This window comes from Corvus moneduloides, chromosome 2 (assembly GCF_009650955.1).
Source record: "Corvus moneduloides isolate bCorMon1 chromosome 2, bCorMon1.pri, whole genome shotgun sequence".
Taxonomy (NCBI): domain Eukaryota; kingdom Metazoa; phylum Chordata; class Aves; order Passeriformes; family Corvidae; genus Corvus; species Corvus moneduloides.
Genome location: NC_045477.1, coordinates 61,506,647 through 61,532,023, shown reverse-complemented (window position 1 = coordinate 61,532,023; position 25,377 = coordinate 61,506,647). Strand labels below are relative to the sequence as shown.

At 39.4% G+C, this 25,377-nt stretch overlaps 1 long non-coding RNA gene across 1 annotated transcript; it reads left to right on the top strand.

Moving 5' to 3' along the window:
* The first annotated feature begins 1,543 nt into the window (after positions 1-1,543).
* LOC116439833 lies at positions 1,544-23,349 on the top strand. Its single transcript, XR_004238315.1, has 3 exons — positions 1,544-1,624; positions 20,834-20,839; positions 23,339-23,349. It is a non-coding gene; the product is annotated as an uncharacterized LOC116439833 (long non-coding RNA).
* The last annotated feature ends 2,028 nt before the right edge of the window (positions 23,350-25,377 follow it).

The following is a 25,377-nucleotide window of genomic DNA, read 5'->3' as shown; positions in this document are numbered from 1 at the left end:
ACATGTCAGAATAGTCCTTTCTATTCCATTTTTACCTCTTCTGTTTTATAAAGCAGTAGTGCATGAATCCTCCTGGAACATTGCTTGTGAGTTTTGAGACTCCCAGGGCTAATTCAGTGGGTTGCTCATCTGATTGCTTCAACATTAAACACACTGTGTGGCTGCTGCTACTGCTGTAGAAGACCATTTCTGTTTAACTCCTGACAAATGAGGTAGGTAATAGCTTATGTAACATAGTTGGATTTACTCACCTATTTTGATTTTTTTTTCAATTGCTTAAGGAATAAGCTAGTCATAGCTATGTTTTTTGATGTATCTTGATGTGTTGGTTTAACAAAACCTGGTTTGTGGGGGCAGAAAATAAAAGCTGTTCGAAACTTCTATGTCCGGCACAGAGCCAATTGCTGAAGGCTCTGATGATGGGCAGGTTACTAGCCCAATTAGTCAAGTTGGTGGCGCCTCTGTGATGACATATTTAAGAAAGTAAAAACCACAAGAAGCTCTCTTTCTTGCTCCCCTCCAAGGGGTGGCAAGGGGGCCCCCGGGCTCCTTCCTGGAGACGGCCGCCGGGTCCTTCCTGGTGTGGCAACCGGGGCCGTGCCACCAGGGGAGGGCCACTGGGGCCCATCCTGCCAGGGGCCTCCAGGGACTGCGTGGCCAGGCCCCTCCTGAGGCTGTAGCCGCCTGTGTGGTGACAACAGGGACCACATGGCCAGCAGCAAGGGACATGGTGAGCAATTCCCCGATGTGGAGCCTGGACAAGATCAACCTCTCAATTGCAACTTACAGACACCAACTTTCTTCCAAGTCAGAGGAAAAGTGAGGACACGTGAGCAAAACCAACATGGCGGCACTAAGGTCAGTGAAAAAAAAGGAGAGGGAGGAGGTGCTCCAAGCGCCGGACCTGAGATTCTCCTGCAAACTGTGGTGAGGACCATAATACAACAGACTGCTTCCCTATACTTCATGAGGTGCATGGGGGGGTGCAGAGGTCCACACACAGCCCGTGAAGAAGAGTGCTCATGCTGGAGCCCATGGATGCTAAAAAGCTGTAATCTAGTGAGGAACTCAAACAGAGAGAGATGACCCTTGCTTTTAGAGACCGAGGAAAAGAGCCTTCGCTTCCAAACTAGAACTGCTCATCCTTAAAAGACTAAAGCCCATGAACTAAAATGACCCACACTAGGCAGTTGTGGGAAGACTCCTTGACCCATGGGAGGGATTTCACATTGCAGCAGGTTTGGGCAGGGCTGTTGCTTGTGAAAGTTAAAACCATGCTGGAAAAGTTTGCAGAGAACTATCTCCGGTGGGAAGGATCCCATGGCACAGCAGAAGAAACTCTTTTCCTTAAACATAAAGAAAGACTCTTAAGGAGTGAAATACTAACCAAAACCCCATGTTTGTTTCCTTGCGAGGTCGGTAGAAAGAGGGAGGGACTGGGGAAAAAAGGTCTTGCTTTGATTCTCTAATTACGCTTTTTACTTTTAATTCTGTCAATAATAAGTCTTATACTGTTTAAGTTTTGAGCCTGTTTTGTCTTAAAGTTCTTTTCAATAATCCTTAACTCATGAAAATGAAGTTTTCAATTTCCCCTCCTCTGCTTAGCTATAGCAGAGGAAAATGAGTGAATAGTTTACGTGGATGCCTGGCGCTTAACCAGTCATGACACTTGACTTTATATAGGTATACATATATGTAATTAAAGTCAAAGCTTATTTCTTAATTTCTATAAATGATTCCATTTATGATTCTATTTAAATAATATGTTGGTAGGTTCTTCAAAAGCATTCCATAAGATTCAGTGATCTATCATTTTAATTTGCATTGGTATTTCTCTGTCCAAAGTACTTTTTCCTACTCTTCCCTTTTTTATCTAGTAACTACATGGAGGTGGACAATTCCCTTATCTGGTGAGATAAAATTATTTTTCATTTCTTTTTAAGGATGCCAGAATGAATCATCCTTCTTGCTTCTCATTATAGCTTATAAAACTATTATTTTCTTTTTACACAAAATGGAGCCTTAGTTGTCATCAAAACCTTGTTATTGTACTGATGTAGTGAAAAGATTTATTTTTATATTATTCAGTTCCCGCATCTAACTAATAGATTCATTTGAATGAAAAAGGTTTATAACCTGTAGCTGAAGGTACAAGACCCAATTCCTTATGTTTGACACAAATGATAGTCAAATAAAAAACATACAGAAAAGGGATAAACTACTATCAGAACAGATTATTGATGAGGAGTGCAAGAGACTACCTGGGATGAGATTCTGCAGACACAGGTCTCCTACATTAATAGATTTCATGTCCACAGGCAGATTCTAGATGACTCTTAACAGTGTTTCTTCAAATGCTCTTTCACTATGTTTCTGATTATTTTGTAATGATATTTTAAAATATATTTTATTTATAAGAGGAATTCCAGAGTGCAATTTAACAGCCTCCAGATCTCCTTTACTTTTTCAGGATATTTTATTTTTACCTGTTTTAGTAATGTCAATAATATTTCGTTTTCTGAATGATACATACCTGTTATCATTCAGAATGTGGACCTACTTATACTGCATTTGTTTCATTTAAATTATATTTTAAATTTTTTTAATCTTTCCTGTTGCTCTGTGTAAATTTGCTACATCTTGAAGAGTATGTAATTTCAAAATTTAGCCTTTTTTATCCAGGTAACAATAGATCAGTTTTGCTGATTTTACCTAAATATAAGAAAAATCATCTTTTAATTTTATTTGGCTTTTTCAAGCAATGTTTCCATGGCATTTGTGATTGAAGTTAAGCACCTGTTGTGGCTTATATGTAGTTAGAGATTCTAAATGACTGTTTAGCGACAGAATTTTTTTACATGGGAGAACCTTTCAAAAGTAGTCCTCAAAATTTATTTTCAAGTGGTACTAATCACCAAAAAAAAAGACTCAGGAAGTGTAAAAAAAACCTGTGTATAGTTTTAAGTGTGGGTCCAGGAACTTTTCCAAACGGCATGGTGCTATTTTTGAGTAATTTTGAAATGCAGTGGAAGGTGATGTCAGGGTCCTGAGTTTTTCAGTTTCAAGTCTGTCTTATAAGTATATTCCAAAAGGTTCTTGGGGTGATGCCATATGGAATATGAAGGACATAAGTTGGTTTGGGCTGTTTTGTAGAGCTGGATACCAGATGCTGCATGTGGCTCTGATACATGTGGAACTGATCAATAGGTATTTTAGGACTCATTGTAAGTCATATACAGTGTAATGAACTTAAACTATATGGAGTACTTGCCAAAGAACATGCGTTCTCCTTCCTGGGAACCTGCTTTCTGCTGAACAGTGCAAAAGTACACCACATCCAGTATTATTACATAAAGAAATCTTTGCTTAGTGTTCACTATGTTTAAAAATGTTTAAAATTCAATCTTCATGTCCAGCCTTAAAAGTCCTTATTGTTATCATTTCTTCTTTTTGTGCATACCCAGAACTGCTCAGGCTAAGATCACCCACCTACACCTTCTTGGGATCTACATAGGAACTGAACAAAGTTGAATTAAGCATGTAATAAAATGTTGCTGAATCTGCTTTCTTTTTAAAACCTGACTGGAATAATTTTTTCCTTCCTTCACTTTTCTCTCCTCTGGTAGGAAGGGCAATCACAGAAACAGAAGATCTTAGTCCTGTTTTTTTTTTAGCACGAAGGAGTTGAATCCCAGCATTGTCACTTGCCAGGAGTGTCACTTAAAACCTCAATTTAAGGAGTATGCAGCAAAGGGTGAGTCAGGTGGAGTTATGTGAAGACAAGATCCATGTTCCTCTTGATATCGTACCACTGTAACACTGCAGAAGTGTAGGAGATGTGCAGGATCAGGAAGAGCATTCTAAGGAAGAATAGCTCCATACTACAGTTTTTAAAGTCGTTCCCTACCACGGCATCATAATATATTATTTTCTGACAGGTTTTTTTTATATGTGGATGTGTTTCAACCCCAGCCAGCAGCCAAGCCCCACACAGCCTCTTGCTCACTCCCCCACCAATGGGATGGGGGAGGGAATCAGAAGAATAAAAGGTAGAAAACTTGTGGGTTGAGATAAAGACAGTTCAACAGCAAAAGCAAGAGCTGCACACCCAAGCAAAGCAAGACAAGGAAATAAGTCACTGCTTCCCATGGACAGTGTTCAGCCACCTCCAGGTGAGCAGGGACCCATCAGACATAACAGTGACTTGGGAAAACCAATGCTGTCACTCCAAATGTCCTCTATTTCCTCCTTCTACCCCCCTCAGCTTTATATACTGAGCATGATGTCATATGGTCTGGAATATCCCTGGTCAGCTGGGGTCAGCTGTCACTTCCCAACCTCCCTTGCACCCCCAGTTTCCTCACCACTGTGACAGTATAAAAAGCAGAAAAGGCCTTGGCTCTGTGTAAGCTTTGCTCAGCAACTCTATCCTGGTCAAAAGCTGCGCAATGTAATAGTCATTGGGCAAACATACAAACAATTAAGAATGAAGAAAAGAGAATTCCTTGGGGTAGAAGAGTTTAATTCTATGTTTTTTTCACAACAAGCACTGCTCCTTCTTCCAAAGTGTGAATATACCTGAGACCCTATCCAGGATATCTCGTTCTTTGAAAAAAGCAATAATTGCAGTGTAGATCCAGGAATTAATTCAGACAGGAATCCAAAATGAAGAAGGGTGCCTAGGTTTTTGAGTCTCAAGTTCAAGACACAACATTTAATTCCAGGCAGGTTTAGTGATCAGCACTTCCTTGGGTCTTATTTTTGGCTTGTTGTTCATCATATGGGTTTATTTTCATTATCCTTCTGAGATGATCTTCATTCCTTGTACACAGGTTATATGTATTTACCTAGTTCTAAGATTAAGATTAAACTTTCATTCTGGGAACTAGGCCTAAATTTACGTGTTACAGTGTATCTATGTTAGTTAGGGACTAATACTGCATCTGGTCCTCAATAGCATGGTTTATGACACAAAAGAAGCAGTAAAGGAAAAGGCTGTCCACACAATGTTTTGTGGAGGTGTACGGTGCCCTCCTGTTTTGCAAGGGTGATTCATAATATCTAGCTTGGGTTTTTGAAATTACTGAATTGCAGTTTGACTTGTCTGCTTGATAGAATATGTGTTCTGATTAGGACACAGACTCTATTCTGAGAGATATTCTGCCATCTCTTCAACATTTCTCATCAGCTAGTAAATTTCATTTCTTGATTAAATTTTATGATTAAACAAGACATATCCATATTTATGACCTCCCTATCAAATTTCTGGAATTAGTACCAGCTATAGTTTGTTCCATTTACTTTGTATCTTTGAGTTGTCCCATATTATCGACTTACACTTTACATCTCCATGAAACAGTACAAATTTTCTTTCTTTGGTGGATGATTTTTGTATTTTTTAATAATTTTTTCAGTCTACAGTCAGATTGCCTATATTATGCCAAGGTTTCTTTTGTACTTGCTTTAAGTATCTGGACAAAGAGCTTACAAAAATGATAGTGCTACTCCAGGCAGCCAAGGCCATGGAGTGGAACCGTCCCATTCTTTCTTTAGAGCACACTAAAGATAACATAATCAATCCTTATATCTTTCAATTTTTAAAGCTGTGTTTGTCAGAAATATAACAAACTAAAACTGCCAAAAGGAAATCACACTAGATAAAAGGGTCTTGCTTTTCACACAGCAAAACTTAAATTGAGCAGTTCCTGTACAGACTGGATCCTACTTATTTATTTCCACTGTAAGTTCATTCCTTGTTTTTCTTGTAAGTCTCTTGGATCTGTTTATATTAAAATTACCAATTTTCTGTTTTCATCTGCCTGTTTCACTGTTGTACTGGACTTGCATGGCCTGGACTTGCATGGTTTGGGTAGTGGGGGGAGCTATGGGTGTGTCTTCTGTGAGAAGCTGCCAGAAGCTTCTCCCATGTCCAGCAGATCCAATGCCAACTGGCTCTAGGATGGAGCCACCAAGGTCAAACCAATCAGGAATGATGGTAATGTCTCTGTGAAAACATATCTAAGAAGAGAAATAAAGTTATTGTGCAGATGTAATTGCAGCCAGAGAAGAGTAGGGTGAGAACCTGTGGGAGGGACTACTCTGCAGACATCAAGGTCCGTGGAGAAGGAGGCGAAGGAGGTGCTCCACATGCTGGAGCTGAGACTCGCCTGGAGGTCTTGGTGAAGGCCATGGTGAGTCAGGCTGTGCCCCTGGAGCTCATGGAGGTCAACGAGACTGCAGACATCCACCTGTAGCCTGTGGATGAGATCCATGCTGGAGCAGATGGATGCCTGAAAGGAGGCTCTTACCCTGTGGGAGGCCTGTGCTGGAACATGTTGCCTCTTGGCAGAGACCTGGGGACCCATGGAGAAAGAAGTCAATGCTGGAGCAGGTTTGCTGGTAAGAAGCCTGCAAGGGGACACATGCTGGAGCACACTGTGCCTGAAGGACTGCACCCTGTGGAAAAAATGACCCATGCTGGAGCAGTTTATGGAGAACTATTGCCTGTGAGAGGGGCCTCACACTGAAATGGGGGAAGGACCCCTCTCCTTGAGCAGCAGCAGGAGTGATCTGTGATGAACTGACTGTAACCTCCATTCCCTGTCTCCCTGAGCTGATGGGGGCAAAAAGGTAGACCTGGAATGGAGGGAGAGGTGAGGGGAAGGTGTTTTTAAGATTTATTTTGCCTCTCATTATCCTGCTCTGTTTGTGCTGGTATCAAATTCAATTGATATTCCCAAACTGAGTCTGTTTTGCATGTGACAATCTTTGGTGAGTGATCTCTCTCTGTCCTTATCTCACCTCATGAACCTTTTTCACATTTTCTCCCTCGTGTTCAGCTGAGAGGAGTGTGATAGAGAAGCTTTGGTGGGTGCCTGTCACCCAGCCATGGTCAACCCAATACAACTGTGTATTTCATACATTTCTTCCACTGGAGTTTGCTCAGTTGCTTTTGAGAAAAGGAGAAGTTTTCAGGGGCAGGAATCAATTTGGTACAAAGTAATATAGGCACTACAAGGCATGAAGGAAAACTTCCTCCCTTAGCCCCCAGCTACTTGAATTTTTTAAAAAAATCGTAATGCCTACATAGTATTTTATAGTAAATTAGTAACATAAATATTTCTTCAGTTACGACACACTTATCTAAAAATCTAATAAACATTCATTTACTTTAAGTTTGATTGTTTGTGGAAAATAACTGAACTTAGAGCCTGACTTTGTCCTATGGCACACACAATTTTTTTTTTGCTAGAAAATGATAGTGAAGTTGTCTTACATTTTCATTTGTGAAAGAGGATTGAAAAGATATGATCTGTAAAGAAGGAATTTTTTCCAAATTAAAAAAAAAATACTGAAAAAAGAATTTCTGTAGATAGAAAGAATTCTGCTTTTGAAAATATTTTTTTTTATCTGCAAAAACCACATTATCTGTGTGTAGAAACATTTCCTTTTGCTTGACCAAATATTTGTAATTGTATATTCATGTCTAGTGTAACAATAGCAAATACATGTTGTAGCTATGCTATATGTAAGATCAATAAGTAGTGTGGTCCAGTATTTCCAAAATGAGTAACTATTTGGATGTCTTCTGCTTTCCTACTTAAGAAAATGAAAACTGAATGTTTAAACCAGTTTGACTCCAGTGGTCTGAAAAAAGATATTTCTTTAAAATGCATCATCTGAAGAACAATGTCACTTAGCAGAAACCGAAACTTTTGAAAGTCTTAGCCATGTTGACCAAACCATGGAGTAAGGGACAGATTTAAAAACTGAATTTATTTTTGTCTGTACTCATTGCAGAAGCAATTTTCTACTTTTTCCCCCCTGTGCTTATATTTGTAAATATATCTTATATCAGCCCAAATGTAACACTAGGAGGGTGTTTTGGATATGGTCTGGCCACAGAAGCCCAGCCATGACACAATGTTGGTATTAAGCCAGTAGGCATTATCAGTTTATATTGAAGAAAAATGACTGCATTATACATTTGTAGTGGAAAGGACTGAGTAGAGCATTCTACTCTATGATCTATGTGGGGAAAGCAGGGTATCTGCTGGTCTGAGCATCGTAGCCCAGTTTCTGATGTGTACTTTCTTATAGACTCTTCCAGCATCAACAAGAAGAGCTGAATAGCATTTCTGGAGTTCTCACCCTTTTATTTCTCCCAGTGTTCATTTCTTCTTATCACCAACTTCTATGTGTCCTGGCCTCTCTATAATGCAGATAAATAAATTATCATTACCTATGACAGATTGTAGCTGTTCAAGGAGATACATTTTCTGCCATCAAGACAGCATCTCCCTTAGATGTAACATACACACAGTAATCCTGCAGCATAAAACTACAGCTGGAAACTATTTACAGAAACTATGGAGCTGGATTAACTTTCCTCTCTCTAAATCAGATAGGCCTCACCAGGAAAGTTATTACCTTTGAGAGACTTCTCTAAAACCTCACCTCACCTTCCTGATTCACTCAATCTCTGCCATAAATATGGTGGATCAGTGATGTTTTGTCCAGATTTTTTGACTTCTGATGGTATCATTAAAGCTCTCAAAATTTGTTTTGAGGAGGGAAAAAGCAAAGGACAATTTTACTGAGTTTTGGGTAAGGCTAGAATCCAAAATGTTGCAGTTAAAACATATGGATAGGCAAGATGTCAGAATGTGCTCCTGAGCATCCTACACTTATGCAAATAAAAATATGAGGATCTTGACATGAATTACGAAGTAGGAATTTTTGAATCTGGATACACTTCAGCTTCGCAGATGGACTCCAAGCTATGATGGGACTAGCTCAAATCCCCAGAATATCCTGGATGAACTTCATAAGGGGAACTATGCCCATATCTGGATTTTAGTTTAGCAGGTGGAGCACATCTGCATTTTGAAATCACATTACCATGAGTGTACAGGGTGTGTGCGAGAGTGGAATGCTTGATTAGGGTTGCCCTCACCCTGAAAGAAAATGCATTTTATAAACCTGTGTGCTCAAAGAAAATCTTGACAGGTGGCACCTTAATAGGAGCTTGAACCTGCACAAATTTGCCACCTCTAACTTTCACACTGTTTGCAAAAACAAACTGACAGACATGGCTGACTTTTCCTGACATAGCTTTAAAGCAGGGCATTGTTTCAGTGTGTATTAGCATACACATGCAATGGCAAGACACTCTTGATTTAAGTTTTTTTTGTTCCTGGATTTTTGGGTTTTGTTTTTGTGATATTTTTTCCCCTTTTATTTTGTCACCAATGGAGTGGAACCTGCTCCTGCTCATCACTCTTTTTTAATCTAGCCCAGCGATGAAACACACAACTGGGGCAAGCTTGGCAGTTGAAGGATCCAGATGCTAAACTCCAGGATTAATTTCTCTAGCAGAGGCAACTGGGAGTCAGATCCTCTCTCTGGCTTTCCTAGCAGCTTGGTTTAACCCTCAGCCATCCAAAAGGCTCATTTTTGTGTTAGACTGGGAGTTCTGTTGTCCTGGAAGGTAAAGAACTGCCAGATTGACTTTGTCAAATGAAGGATTTTGTATTTAAATATCAGTGCCTTGATTTTCCCAGCGATGGGAACTCAGTCATTGAAGACTTGTGTACATGCTAATGATGCTTTCATTTGGCATCTTCCTGAGAATGTGACAAAAGAAGGAAGTTGACATTAGCAAGTGAGAACTGTGAAAGGGAGGGGTAAAAATAAGCAGTGATAAAGTGACATTAAAACAGGGAATGCAACTGTGATACATGAAGAGAGAAAAATCAAAGTAGCTTAATTAATGTAGAAATGTAAAATCAGTTAAAATGACATCAAATTAGCATCATTTAACGTGCTTTTTTTTTCATTGGTTGCCTTTTTTTTCTGTTTGCTTAGTTAGTTTGCTTTGTTTTAAAGTGACCTTCTCGTATACTTGATGTCAGGGAAATGAATTGCGACAGAACAGTTGAATGAAGAAATCTTGCATTCTTCCAGTAAATGTCTTCCCCTTGTTTCAGTAGTACTTGATGAAAAGTAAGCCCTAAATATTAAACTTAATTCAACCTCTAAATTGTGTATACTGTGGTAGCAGGGACTATTAGCCATCAGAAGACATAAAGCAATATAAGCACAGTTTGGATTTCCAGCAATGAGTAATGCATTGTGTGTATTTTTAAAATAATTTAGCTCTGTTTTTATCAAGCAATACTTGTTGAACGTGCACCACATACTAAGTTGAGGAGGGCTGGGAGCCCTTGCCACAAGAGCCCTCTGCACTCCCTTGGAGGAGAGAGGCCTGAGGCCAAGGTGATCTCCCCCAGAGATAAGCAACCTTCCTCGGGGTCATGGTGAGAAAGTGAACCACGCCCAGCATGCCTTGTTTCTATATGGTAATACCCAGTACCCAGTTGGCTAGTTGGTTTCTACCCCACCCCCTGCCTACCCCGTATAACCTCTGCCCCCTGGCCCTGGTGTAGGGAGCCTTGTCCCTGGCCTTCCCTTCACAGAGGCTGCTGGACAATAAAGGCTGCCTCTGTGGAACTGCTATACGAGGCTTCTGTCTCCCTATCCCCGAGTTGCCTTGGGTGATTTCACAAAGGGCTGAATCACAAGAGCTGGAATCACTTGTAGCTGAGAAATCACTACACTTGCTGAAATCACCTGCTGCCCAGGGAAGCCGGCCACTGCCCCTGGAAGAGTTGTTCCTTGCAGGACACTCTTTCTAGGAAGGTCGTGGCACACCTTGGTTGCCCATCCCCTGGCTCCCTGGAAGCAACACTAAGTGAGAAGCATGTCATTTCACAAAAATATTACTAGGGAAAAAAATTAAGATGAAAGAGAATTAAAGTGTAACTACTACAGAAAAATACTTAACAATACGGTGAATGCTCAGTTTCACATTTGAAAATAGATCTTTTTATATGAACATATGGAAAGTAATAGCACGCACTTTTTAAATATCACATCAACTATTGGTTAAAAAAAAAAGCCTCCAATACAGTATGCATCTCAACACCAGATAGATTTATGTTTAAATAATTTTTCTTCTTCCTGCTACTGGGTCTTTCAAACCCACTTTACAATAGGTATAGATTACTTTAGAAGAGGAAATTTGGCAAGCTCTGTAGAAGAGTGGGAAAAACTGGAAGTGAAAAATGAAAATTAAACTCCACAATCAACATTTTCAGCACGGAGACAGAAGGTGATCTTAAAGGTTACATTTATTTTAAAGATTTATTCTGCTGCATCTAATAGCAATCTTGACCAGTCTTGACCACTTGCCAGAAGTGCTCTGTGGGAGAGGAGTTAGAATGCAGTTCTGCAGAGTAGGGAAAAGGCTACCTTTTGGGATTTCTCCTTTGCTTTCCTGGATGAGCACATTCTACCCAGAGCATAGAAGTAAATCCATTATCCTGAAGGCAGTAAATGAGTTTATGCTCATTGTTTCCACATTTGTGCTGTATGCACACTTTGGCTAGCACACCATCAAGGTCAGATGAATTTTATTTAACAGATGAAAATTAAGTGTATGCAGTGCAAGTAGTGTGTCTGCTTATGTGTTGTTCTGAAAAGTAATCTGAGAATTTTTGTCTGCAATCAAGCTCTAACATGATGCCGAGATTCATGACCTATGATTCATAGGTGGGAGCACAGGTCTTAGAGTTGTTTGTGAGCAATAAATTACAAGCTCCTGATTAGAGAATTTTGGAGTCTGGCTTTGGTCAAGGCCTTGTCAAGTGAAATAGACCCAAGAAATGATGGATCAGCAGAGGGATTAAAGCCTGGTCTAAAGAAATACATTGGGATATCTCTGGGGATAATCAGACCTTTACTCCAATAAAGGATAAGTCAGCAGTATTATATATGTGAAAAAAACATATATAGTCTCTATAACCTGTGTTCATGCCACCTTGTAAAATTAGAGTTTTCTTGCCTGGAGCAGGGTACTTTACAGCAAGTAGGCTGCAAAATACTATTAAGTCACTTGCCAGCATTTCCTATGCCTCCCCTACCAGCACTATTTATTGTGGGTGAGATCCTGACACTGCTGAAAACAAAGATAAAATTCCCACTGAGTTTTTTGGGGCCATGATTACAGGATTTTACCTTATAAACAAATTTGATTTGATTTGCAGTAGATCAGAGTCTTTTCAGATTGGGGTGAGTAGAGGGGCAGGATGACCTCACTTATCCTGGTGGCAATGCTCTTCCTAATGCAGCCCAGGATAACACTGGCCTTCTTGGCCATGGAGAACTACTGGCTCATGGACAGCTTGTTGTTCACCAGGACCCCCAGGTCCTTCTCCCCAGAGCTGCTTTCCAGCAGATCAACCCCCAGCCTGTCCTGGTGGGTTATTCTTCCTCAGTGCAGGAGGACCCTGCATTTGCCTTTGTTGAACTTCAGACTTTTCTTCTGTGCCCATCTCTCCAGCCTGTTGAGGTCCTTCTGAAGGGCTGTGCGGCCCTCTGTGGTATTAGCCACTCCTCCCAGGTTTGTGTCATCAGCAAAATTGCTGAGGAGGCATCTGCCCCTTCACCCAAGCCACTGATGAATAAGTTCAACAGTTCCGGGCCCGGTATTGAACTTTGGGGATACCACTAGAGACAGGCATCCAACATCCATCCCTGTGCCACTGATTACAACCCTCTGGGACTGGCTGTTTAGCCAGTTCTCAATCCACTCACTGTCCTTCTTGAGTTTGCCTATGAGGATGTTGTGAGAGACAGTGTTGAAAGCCCTGCTCAAATTGAGGTAAACAATATCCACTTCTTTCTCCCCTCATCCATCCAGGTAGTTTCATCGTACAAGGTTATTTGGTTAGTCAAGAATGATTTGCCGTTAGTGAATCCATGCTGACTACTCCTGATCACCTTCTTGTCATCCATGTGGATAGAGATGGCCTCCAGAGTGAGGTGCTCCATCACTTTCCTGGGGATTGAGGTGAGGCTGACTGGCCGGTAGTTTCCTGGGTCCTCCTTCTTGCCCTTTTTGAAAGACTGGGGTGATACTTGCTTTCTTCCAGTACTTGGGCCCCTGTCCTGATCACTATGACCTTTCAGAGATGATTGTGAGTGGCCTGGCTATGGTGTCTGTCAGCTCTCTCAGCACTCATGGATGCATCCCATCAAGACCCATGGACTTGAGGATGTCAAGATTGCCTAGGTGTTCTCTGACCCAGTCCATTGCTTAGTTTTGCATAAACTGTAGTTTTAGTAATCTATACCCAATCTTAGGTACAGGAAAACAGAGATAAACAGTTACGATGTTTTGGTAGGAAAGAAGCACCATGGTTTTTCATTTTTAGAGTATTTTTGGCCTTTCTTTCAAAACTGTTGCAACTCACATTGATTTTCACTTTAGAGCATCCTGTTAATAGTCTCAGAGAACTTGCAGAGAAAATAACATCTCAGAAAGAATACTATTCTTAAGGAGTTCACTTCTGCTAAATAAAACAAGAAAAATCCTCGCCAATTTTAAAGTACCAGTTTTGGAGCTTGTAACAGGAGGCATGAAGGTACTGTGAATAGTTCATCATGTCAGAATAGTGCTTTATTCCAGGTATTTGAATCACCAAAATAACTATTTAGCAGCAAATTTCATAAAAAAAGACATAGGTGGAGATATCACAAGAGAATTATTTAATTTACTCAGATAATTTTTAATATAAGAATTTGAAGGTATGTTCATTTATCATGTCATTAAGGCATATAATATCATTGTTCAATTTAGAGTTAGGAATAGCATGTTGTCTCTAAACAGTGTTGATATTATGCTTTTATTCATTTATATGGGTACTGCTGATATCCTTGTTTGTCAAATTACTACTGTGAGAGACTCTGTAGATCAATTTAAGTTTCAGTAAGCCTTTCTACAAAAAAGAGCTAGCATATGATTAGTCCATGGAAGCCTATAAAAGCTGTAGGAACTCTTCTTGAGAGACATAAATTACTTCTTTAATCCAAATACATAAACAAACTGTTTTGAATAAAGGAACATGCAGCACAGCAGAAAACGTACCAGTCATTTTTCATTGAAATACGTTAAAATTCTATACCAGACTGATATTTATTGTATCATATTCATGTCTGTTTCTAAAATATTTGGGGATGTCAATATGGTTTTGAATTAGATGGTTGCAAATATGGGGCTGTGTCTTGCTGGTTGGAAAACAACTGTTCATCTGACAAAGCAGTTATCCTAGGCTGTGTTTATGGAAGAATTGAAAGGTAAGTAGGCCTGATTTTCCTGAAAGGAAACTTCACACAACATTTCTGTGTTAGTTCAACTGGTTCTTCTAACGTTTTGTAATAATCTGTACAGCATACCAAATAAGTTTTGCTTTTAAAAGTTTTACCAAAATAAGTTATTTCTAGCCAATAAAATGATATATCCAAGTGTGCCCTTGACATCTAGAAACTAGGGGCAACAGCCTAAGAGATGAAAACATTTGGAAGCTTTATCACTTTTTTTTTCAGCTTTATATTCAGAAATTGAAAGGGGTTTTGGATATAAGTTTTAACAGAATGCTCCTTATTGAGTTGCACCTGAGTGGAATAGCCAGTGAAAAATGGTAACTTATGAATTATTTCTGAGCAGATAGTTACACTAGAACTCCCTCTGAAGAAATGTTTTTATTTGGATTTTGGTAGACTGTGTCTCCCTTTTGGTCAGTCAAGTGCTGTTAAACCCTGTTTTGAATTCTGTAAATTCTAAAAATGAATTTCTTCCCTAATTCTCTTGAAATATGGAATCAGACGTGGAATATGAAGGTAAAAGTACGTAAGATATGTATGGCATGTTTTGTCTTAGGAAAGAAACATAAGGCCAACAGATGTGATATGTGAAGTCAACTTGTTTTCTTTGCCTGTTCACTCTTGACACCATCTGTCTGCACAAAACACTTCGAGTTGAAAACTGTGCAGCAGAGGTTGTATCTTCATGGCTGGTTTTTTTTTTTTTTTCAGAAATCCAGTCTGAAGTGAGGAGGCTAATCAAATTATTATTTGTAAGTGTGTTTCTATGTTTCATATTCTATGTAAATATTAATCTGTGGGAAATAGTGAATAAGATCTACTCAGAAGAGAAACTGACATCAATCCCAAATACATACATGTTCAAACATTGCTAAAATATTATTTTCATTTCTGTAGATATGTTTATGTCATTATATTCTTTTTTTTTGTGTCATTATTATAGTAGTGCCATTTTGGAAGAGTAAATATGTACTTGAAAAATCTGTATTGGTATTCTTATTTTTAAAGAAGTGTATATATTATTCTACTTTTGGTTTTTCATTTGATAAAAAATACATAATTTTATTAAATGTCACTTTAAATTAGTGTATGTTGGGAGTTTGTGCCATAAAAAACCAAAGGTAAACCTTTCAACTGACAGAGGCAGCTTTGTGCTAATGAAAGAGTTTACATATGAATCTGTTAAGAAAAGATTTGTTCTGTCTTCCCCTCACTCCTGCATTTTCCTATTGCTATCACTGTTTTCCAACCACTTCACTTCCACGGCCCATAGTTATCCTGCTGTCAAATGAATTCTTTCCCTCTTGTCCTTTCAGAATGATAGAATCCTAGTTGATAGCTAAAAGTATTGTTATTATTCCCAAACTGCAAAACCTTCTGCTCTATACAATTATTTTTTTTAGTATGATTTATGGTAACAAATTCTTCATTGAAGTCTGCATTGGTCATTTTACCCTCATTTAATTTATCTACCATTAATTTAAAATCATATGTGAAGAACATCTAGGCAGTCTATTATCCTGGCCAACACAATTTTGATGGGCTCTTAGGGTTTTTTACATTATTATCTGTTTACTTTTAAGTCTTAGATCATTCTTTCCTTCAAATTGCTTTTAAATCATTAGGTAACAATAGCTGCCCAAATAATACTTTATTTTCACAACCACAGTGGTACTGTATGGACTAAACCCAGGAGCTACGCTCATCTGAAAGACAGAATTACCCAAGAGATCATATAATCTTTCTGATAAAGATTATAATTTCCTCCAACCTGAGTACATTGAATATCTACTGAGATTTTTTGTACCCTACTTATAGTAATTTACATTTGTAGACCCTGATTTCTATAAGGCAGCTTGCCTCTTCTAATATGCTAAATGCCATCAACTTTACAAAGAACAGAGGCAATATATTAACTCAAGTTTTGGGGCCATATCTAGATTTTATTTAATCTTTTTTCTTGATCTATTTTTAATTATGTGGATAAGAAACTTTTCAGTATTTGTTTAATATCCTTTGCAAGATCTAATTTATCTTGACTTTTGCAGTTCTCACTTCTTCTCTAAACATATTGACCTGTAACACATAACTTTCACTACTGATTAAACTTTTTTCCCCTTTTCTTGTAGCTCTTCTCTTTTTCTCGCTTTTGAAGACACTATTTTCATCCATTTAGATTTGAGGCCCTTTTCTCCAAGTTTCCTCCACTTTGTAATGAAAATTGAAGAGAATTCCCATGCTTATGGCTTAGGGACATTCTAAATCTGTGCTACATTCAATTCCTGAAAGTTTTCTCTTCTGAATTGTAGCGGGTTGGGTTTGTAACCAGTCAGAAAACACCAATTTAATGTATTGGTTTAGTCCAAAATACTCGTTACTGTTTACCTTCTGTGAGATAAGAATTAGGAGAAATGCAACGCAGGCACCAATCTTGAAAGAAGATAAAGAAGTTTATTAACGGACCTAAAAGAAGAAAAAAAATCATACCACACCTTCAGAATGCTTCTCCTCCCCCCGCCTTTCTCCCTTCTGCCAGTGACAATGTAAAAAGACAACCCTTGAGATGTTCAGTCTGTTTACCACTTCCGTAATAGCCTTGTTCAGTTCATTTAGGAAGAGGAGTCTCTCTTGTCCATGCTATGAAAACATTATCACAACGAGACAGCCACCCGTGTTGGTTCTCTGCTCACATGTGAGTCCCTTCCCCCCCGACTTGCAGCTTTTCCCACAACTGCTTTCGAGGGTCCACTCTTGAAATTACTGGGGTAAAATTCAGAAACAAAAGTTCTCTTCACCCATCTCTGGGAACATTTAATCTCTAAGAACAGAGGCCCTTCTCCTTCCCTGGGAGCAAAGGGTCTTCCTCATCTTCATCTTTAAGAGTATCTCTAGGAGCATCTCTAGGAACTGAGGTTTTCTCCTTTTCCCTTTGGAGCAAAAGTCCTCATCGCTTCCATCTCTCCCTGTTCAAACTTCTCATGAAATTACAGCTGCTTCAGCATCTGCCTATCTCAGCACAGGTGCTTTTGCTCACAAGTACAAGTTGAATGCTCCACCCCCCATGCCTTCATGAAATTACGACGGGTACTCTGATATATCATAGCTTTACAACAGAATTTCAGCTTTAAGCATCTCCTCTTTCTCCTCCCTCAGGTTTTCAGCTCTTCATAGCACTAAAAGGGTTAATCTCACCCAGGCCTTGCAGCTGGAATTTCGCTTATCGCTGTTGGTCAGCGGTACAGCTTTAGCTGAATCTTGGCCGTAGTGGAGTGGGGCAGGAGCCGAGCCTCTCCGGCTGCCCACAGCAGGACTGTGGGGGGGTTCTGCAGGTGGAACAGGGCCCATCGGTTCCAGGATGGCTGTGGCCTCCGCACGGGGCCCGCAGCCACCTGTCCCAACGCTGGAAACGAGACAGAGCTGTGGGGGGTGTTTTCTATTTTTAAGTGTGGATCACAGAGGCAGTCACAACTTTAAGTAGCTCAAAGAATTGTCCATATTCAAACTGGCCAGCTGATAGGTTCTGTTAGGTCACAGAGGAAGCTGTAAGCACCCCTAAGCAAGAACATCACTTCCGGGACTATGCTTGCTAACCCATGACAGAATTTAAAACCTTCATTATAGAACTACTTTTATTTGGTTCCCCTTAATTTCAGCTGAGTCACCCACAACCACTTGATCCAATTGTCAGAGAATGAAATATTATAGTCTATGAGTTAAACATTTTCTTAAAGGACTTTTAAAACTGTATTACAAAAGCTGCAGAGAAGACTACCACAGGTAGTCTTCTACCTTCTTGGTCTACTACCAAGATACCCCCCTGAATGGGGCCCTGAGGCCTTACACTGCTCGCTGATGAAGGTAAGATAAAGTAACAACTCAGGGCTGGGGATATTCATGGAGCACAAGCCTAACACCTCCAAGGTGGAGACCACAGCCCCAGGGCTATCAGCTGCCAGGCTCGAACAGACCCTTGCACCAAGGGGTGGAGGGAGGAGAGGCTTTGGGTATCTTGGAAAAGCCTCTGGTCAGAGGCGCAGTGACCGCCCATCCTCCACTGTGCAGAGGAGCACAGCTGAGGGGTCCTCACGGGGAGATTGGGGGGGGGGGGGTGGGGGGAGAGTGTCACTGCTTTCAGTGAGCTAACAGGATGGGGAGCCTGGACAGGTGTTCCAGGATCCTTTTATTATTTTATTCCGTTATCAGTCTTACATACAGAGTTGAGACAGAGATGGTACAAAGATCACACTGTCACAGGCATCCAAAGACTTCCTTGTTACAGAGCATTCTTAAAAGCTTCTTAGCCAATTAGCATGCTTCTAAAGTTACAGACAACTGTTTTAACCAATCCTCAACAGCGCACATACATCTGTTGTATTCAATACTTGCTTGTTGTGCCTTTATACAACAATTCACAATATTCCATTATTAGGCTTAAACTTATCAATCTTGCTAAGAATATTTTTTGCAACTTCAAAACCTATCTCAGCCAAACCTAGAAACTCTAACCATTGTTTTTATGTCCTTGCTTGCTATATAATTGTATCCTCTTCTATCTTCAAGTTTTTGCAGCTAGAGCTGATTCCTAAATTCTTTTTTGCTTTCTTTCGGAAACCTGTTTTTTTCTCACACCTAAGAGCTTTTCCACCTTTTATGTTTCCCCACACTTATCCACAGCAGGAGGGGGTGACATGGTCCATCAAAGGGGCCCCCCTCAAAGGGGTCCCCAGACCCTGCACAAGAGCACCAGAGATGATGCAACAGACCCTCAGTGTTGCAAGGGACAGTGTCAAGCTGGCCCCTGCAAGGGGAGACATGTGGGCCACCTGGCCAAAGCATATATTAATCCACGGGATTCTGTACTCTCTGGTGTGTGGTGTGGTGGTGTGTGGCAGCATGCAGTGGCGTGTGGCAGTGTGGTGTGGTATGCGGTGGCGAGGACCCTCACCACCAGCAGACCAGATGGAGGGGAGCAACGAGATGTTGTTGGGACTCTCGGATGGGTGATGTGCTTCCACCTAACCCCTGTCACCTCTCCCTGTCCCCCAACCCCCATGCACTCTCTCTCTCTCTCTTTCTTTCTTTTTCTTTCTTTCTTTTTCTTTCTTTTTCTTTCTTTCTTTCTTTCTTTCTTTCTTTTTCTTTCTTTCTTTCTTTCTTTCTTTCTTTCTTTCTTTCTTTCTTTCTTTCTTTCTTTCTTTCTTTCTTTCTTTCTTTCTTTCTTTCTTTCTTTCTTTCTTTCTTTTTCTTTCTTTCTTTCTTTCTTTCTTTCTTTCTTTCTTTCTTTCTTTCTTTCTTTTTCTTTCTTTCTTTCTTTCTTTCTTTCTTTCTTTCTTTCTTTCTTCTTCTTTCTTTCTTTCTTTTTTCTTTCTTTCTTTTTTCTTTCTTTCTTTCTTTCTTTTTTCTTTCTTCTTTCTTTCTTTCTTTTTTCTTTCTTCTTTCTTTCTTTCTTCTTTCTTCTTTCTTTCTTTCTTTCTTTCTTTCTTTCTTTCTTTCTTTCTTTCTTTCTTTCTTTCTTTCTTTCTTTCTTTCTTTCTTTCTTTCTTTCTTTCTTTCTTTCTTTCTTTCTTTCTTTTTCTTCTCTTGTCCTCTCTACTATTAAATAAAATACTTCAATTTTTTGGCATCAACATCGGACCTCGTTGGTTTTAATCTCATTTCTGGGAATAATTTGAACCTTCTAAGTTCCTTCCGGTTTATGCACAGAGACCTAGCTTCCTTTGCTTTTCTGAGTTTAAACCGGATTGTAACAACCACTAACAAAAACTTGGTAAAGAGTTTTTAATAGTAGTGCCTCATATGAGGCTCTAGTCTCATAGAATTCTTATTAGGAAATAGAATTCACATGAGTTTATCTGAAATAGTTAGTCAGTACTTATATATATATAACAATAACTTTGACCAGATGCATTTCTATCCATAATGCAAAACTGATCTATTTCCTGTTTGTAGAACTTACCGGGGAAAAAACCAAATAGCAACCAAGAAAACCCCAAAAGAAACCCAAATGAATCCCCATATGAAATAAGCACTGTTAAAGTTTGGGTGAATACAGTAGCTGAAAGAAAACATGCATGTAATAGTGAAGAGAATGGGTTACTGCCTCTCCAGTACCTCAGTTGTCCAGGCAGACTGACACAAAAAAATAGCATGTATTTTATTATGGCCCAATATAATATTTAGAAGAAAAGAACACAATTATAAAAACAAAGAAAATGTCAATGAAAGAAGAAACTGAATTACTTAGTATCTAGTACCTGATCTTAGCTTGAATCCTCTGTCTCAAAACTGATAGAAGTGAAGGGTCATTCTGAGTGTTGCTATAACCCAGTGATAATTATTCCATAAAAAAATGGAACAACTTCAACATGAAAGGGAGACACAAAATTTATGCAGGTGATGGATTTACAGGATGTAAATTTCATACATAATGAAAGCTCAAAAAATTGACCTGTTATTAAAAAGGTAGAGATATTTCCTTCTCCGCTGGCTGAATTTTCCAAGCTTAGATGGGCTTGGAAATATAACAGCAGGATACAGAGTCAGGCTGCCTATTACCTTACTTAGACATACAATTTTTACTGAAGGAGTTTGTGAAAGCTGCTCTCAGATAGACGTGAGAGGGTTAGTCTAAAGGTAATCTTCTGGTTTCAAACATAAAATATAGAACTCATATAGCCCACCATCTTTCCATCTTAAAAAGGGAGTCAACCTTTTCAAGTCATGTAAAAATACTATTCTCAGCTGTACAATAGACTACACCATTAACAAGACGAATCCCTCATAGTAGTAGAAGTTCAATTAATAAATAATACACATACAATTAATGTATTTCTGACAATGTTTTTCAATTTGAAAGTATTAGTCCTACAGAGTTTTGCTGTGGGAACTGGTATTCTAGAGGTCCCAGCTGACTGGCAGTTAGAAAATCTACAAGAAGGGCCAGAAGGAAGATCCAGGTAACTACAGGGCTGTCAGCCTGACCTTGGTGCTGGGAAAGGTCACAGAGCAGATAGTCTTGAGTGTCATTTTGCAACATGCAGGACAACCAGGGCATTTTGGATCAAGTGCACCCTCAGTCACTTTGCAGGCAACACCAGGTTGGATAGGAGTGCTGGTCTACTGGAGGGTAGGAAGGCTCTGCAAAGGGATCTGGACAGGTTGGATTAATGGACCAAAGCCAATAGTATGAAGATCAACAAGGCCAAGTTGCACCTGGGTCACAACAATCCCCTGCAGTGTAACAGGCTGGGGGAAGAGTGTCTGGAAAGCTGCCCAGCAGAAAAGGACCTGGGGCTGCTGGTTAACAGCTGGCTGGACCCAAACCAATGTGCCCAGGTGATCAAGAGGGTCAATGGCATCCTGGTCTCTGTCAGCAATAGTGTGGCCAACAGGACCAGGGAACTGATTGTCCCTCTGTAGTTGGTACTGGTGAGGCCACGCCTCTAGTCCTATGTTCGGTTTTGGGCACTGAGGTGCTGGAGCATGTCCAGAGAAGGATAACAAAGCTGGGGAAGGGTCTAGAGCATCAGTCTGATGAGGAGTGGCTGAGGGAGTTTGGGTTGTACACCTTGGAGAAAAGCAGGCTCTGGGGAGACCTTATCACTCTCTACAACTACCTGAAAGGAGATTGTAGCAAAGTGGGGATCGGCCTCCCAGATAACAAGGAATAGCGCAAGAGGAAGTGGCGTCAAGTTGCTCCAGATGTTTAGGTTGAATATTAAGAAAAATTTTTTTTCAGTGAAAGGGTGGTTAAGCATTGGAGGAGGCTGCCCAGGGAAGAGGTTGAGTAATTACCCTGGAGGTATTTAAAAGATGTGTAGATGTGACGCTTAGGGACATGGTTTAGTGGTGAACTGGGCACTGCTACGTTTATGGTTGGACTTGATGATCTTAGAATTCTTTTTCAACCTAAACAATTCTATGATTCTATGATTCTACTTAATCAAATATGTAAATAGGAAGTCAAGAAAAGGAACTCGTGCCAGGCTCCTATTATGTGATACCAGATGCATGTGAGACTCTTGTCCCCATCTGTCTGTTTCATCTTAGATATGAAAACATCATATTAATTTTGACTATCATATTAATTACATCTGATTGTTTAGGACATGAATGCATCTCTCTTGGTGCAGGTGGCATAGTTTTCAATGTGATGAACTATAGCAATCATGGAAAACTGGTGAATTTATTTATAATTTACACTGAAAAAAAAATTTAGTTTTTACAGAAAATATGTAGATCTTTCAATCATTAAGGAAATTACAGTCACTTTGGTTGTAGTAATTTCTCTTTTATAAAAATGTGGCTTAAGAAAGAAAAATTACTTGACTGTAATTGATTTCTACTGTATTTTATTCTTTTATGCTACACCTGTCATTTTATCTGCATGTCTCTCAGATTTAAGACTACAGAAATTACTGTATCTGAAGGTAGTATTTGTGATGTGCTACAGATTGTATTGAAATCTTTTGAACTCATTTAGGCTATGACATTCTAATGCAGATTAATTAAAATAATTCACAGTTACTTCAGCCTGGGACAGAGAAAGGGAAACAAGCCCCAGATGTGAAATGCACTCATCAGGTTCCCTCACTGCTTGATTACTTTTGTATCCATCACGTTTGTTCTGAAGTAGTAATCGATATTTCGGCCTTGAAAGAAAATGGGAGATGAACATTCCTGGGATAAAAAGGCAAGTCTTTTCCCGCTGGAGACGCAAATAATCTTTCTGTGTGCCTCCAGAAGTGATGTAAACAATGGAAAATACTACCCAGCTTCAATTACTTTATCAAAAGCTCTATGTGATTCACCTCCATGACCTATCTGAGCCTCTGTTCAGTGGGAAAGCCAAAAGTTTGAGTCTGACTGACTCTCTGTCTTCACCCCACACTCTCAGGGCACATGCTTCAGCCCATCTACAAGGCTGACCACAAACTGCTTGAGGTGATGACAGAGTTTTATTTTTCTGGATGTTTAAAGTTCACTGCAGGAGGCAAAAACTGATTCAACTATCTTACTTCACTTGTGTACTTCATAAAATGTCCAAATTAAAAGTTTTTCCCACTTACCAACAGCTAGCAATCTTTTTAGCTTAGCCTGCCAACAGACTCAGGGTTTTTTGATTTGGCTTAGTTTTTTTTTTTAGGGAGGGGCATTCTTATGTGAACAATGAAAAATTAAAAACTCATCTAGTGAAGCTGATTTTGGCTGTCTTGATATTAGGAAATAAAGGTTTTCTCTGTGCTTAATAGTGTCATATGGCTCAGCTGGGACTTGAATTGATCTTTGCTCATTTTCTCATTTTCCAGCTGAAATCTTGGGCTGGGACACATTGTTACTGTGTTTACCTTCAATGCCTCCTGCTGTTCTTCCAGGCATCTGTGATGACACATCTTCATCTTTTCATTCCTAGTTTGGTCTGTCATATAGCCAGAATTAAAATGCGTGTTACGTGCATTTCAGATCCTTGAATGTGGTAATGGCCTTCAGGTTTAAAAAGAGTACTGAAATGTCAGAACAAAGATGTGATGCCTTGCATCTGCCATCTGATTCATGGGAAAATCTCTTACAGAGAAGAAAATATTTTAAAAATAAAATTAAATTAAAATTTGCAAACACAAATAAGTTGTCTGAGCATGTCAAACTCGTGAACCTAGGATGTGTTTGATTGAACGCAGCAGAGATAGATGCTACAGAGTGGCATCTATTTACCTGATCTGGTAGCTTGTGCAATTTCTGTGAAGTAGTAAGCCCAGGAGCTGAATTGGGTTCAGAGGCTACAGTGAACCTCACAGCTCCTTGAGAAAGTATTTTCTCTTCTTTACATTCTGATTCTATTTCTTTTAGTAGGTCTAATTCATGTTTTATATATCCATAGTACTGTTAAAATGTGAATCATTCTAAGGATCTCTTTATGACAGCCTGGCTATGGAGTCTGAAAAAGGGGTGGAGGGAAGACCCTGTAGCAAAAAAAAAACCATGAAAGAACAGTGTGCTAGAAAATTATAGTACAATTCAGCTGTTCTCAGATATTTGCTAAAGATGTGAGCCCACATTTAGGTTTTGAGAAAAAGAAGCTAATAGGTTTTTTGTATTCTAGCCCAGAGTACTCCCAAGTCCTTCAAAAATGTTATGGCCTTTTCTAATTTTTCACTGGTATTTCAATTCTCCATTTTAAAATTAGGATGAAAGAGGAAAAAAAAATTTTTTTACTGTGACAGCACCTAATGTCTGTAGTCAAAATCATAGGTCTATTAGGTAATTCAGTGCAAATATACAACCAGCTGGTGATTTCATTTGACACACTGAACTCTAGTATAGCAGATGTAGGGACAATAATTAGGTGTTCATGCCTTTTGGCACTAATATGTTGTTATGTGATTCCAACATGTAAAAAAACCCCCTGTTTGGGATGTTCTGGGGTCTTCCCATTAGGAGAAGGAGTTTCTGATAGACAGGTATTTATTTTTTGCCACCCTGCTTATTTACAAAAAAATTCCTTTTTCAATGAGAGCAGTCAGGCTACAACAGGCAATTTCTTTGCTCAGTTGCTGGCAAATCTTTCACTGCCCTGTGCTGTCTCTCCAAACAATGTTTACCACAGAACTGCTGAGATACTTGGCTCCTTCTCCAGGTATGTGTAAAAGAAATTTGGCATGATGAGGACTTCTGCCTTCAGTCTCCATTAGCTGTGGTGTTTTGCAAGAACTATTGCTCAGCCACTAAAATCCAGAACGGACTTAAGTGCTCCTTACTTCTCTCCCCAGTGACACAAAGCAGTTTGTTCAAGCTGTGTAATTAGCTAAGCTGTGTTACTAGGTGAATGTATTAGTGAAGCTATACATTGCTTACCCTGAGTCTGGAAATATTTTAAAGTTTAAACTCCTAAATATTTTTAAGCTTCAAAATGACCTTTTTCTTCTTAATCACATTATGGATATTTTACACACTGTGATATTTTTGTCCCAGAGTGTGAATGGATTGCTCTTTTAGGCCCTGATTCAGCAAAGCACTAGGGTATTTCCTGCTTTAAAAATCAGCAAAACACTAATATATTTCCTACTTTAAAAAAAGATTAAAGGTCTTAAAGTAATCCTTGAAAATTCTGCCCCAGTTTATTGGAAATTTTATTTAAAAATTCAAAGAGAGACT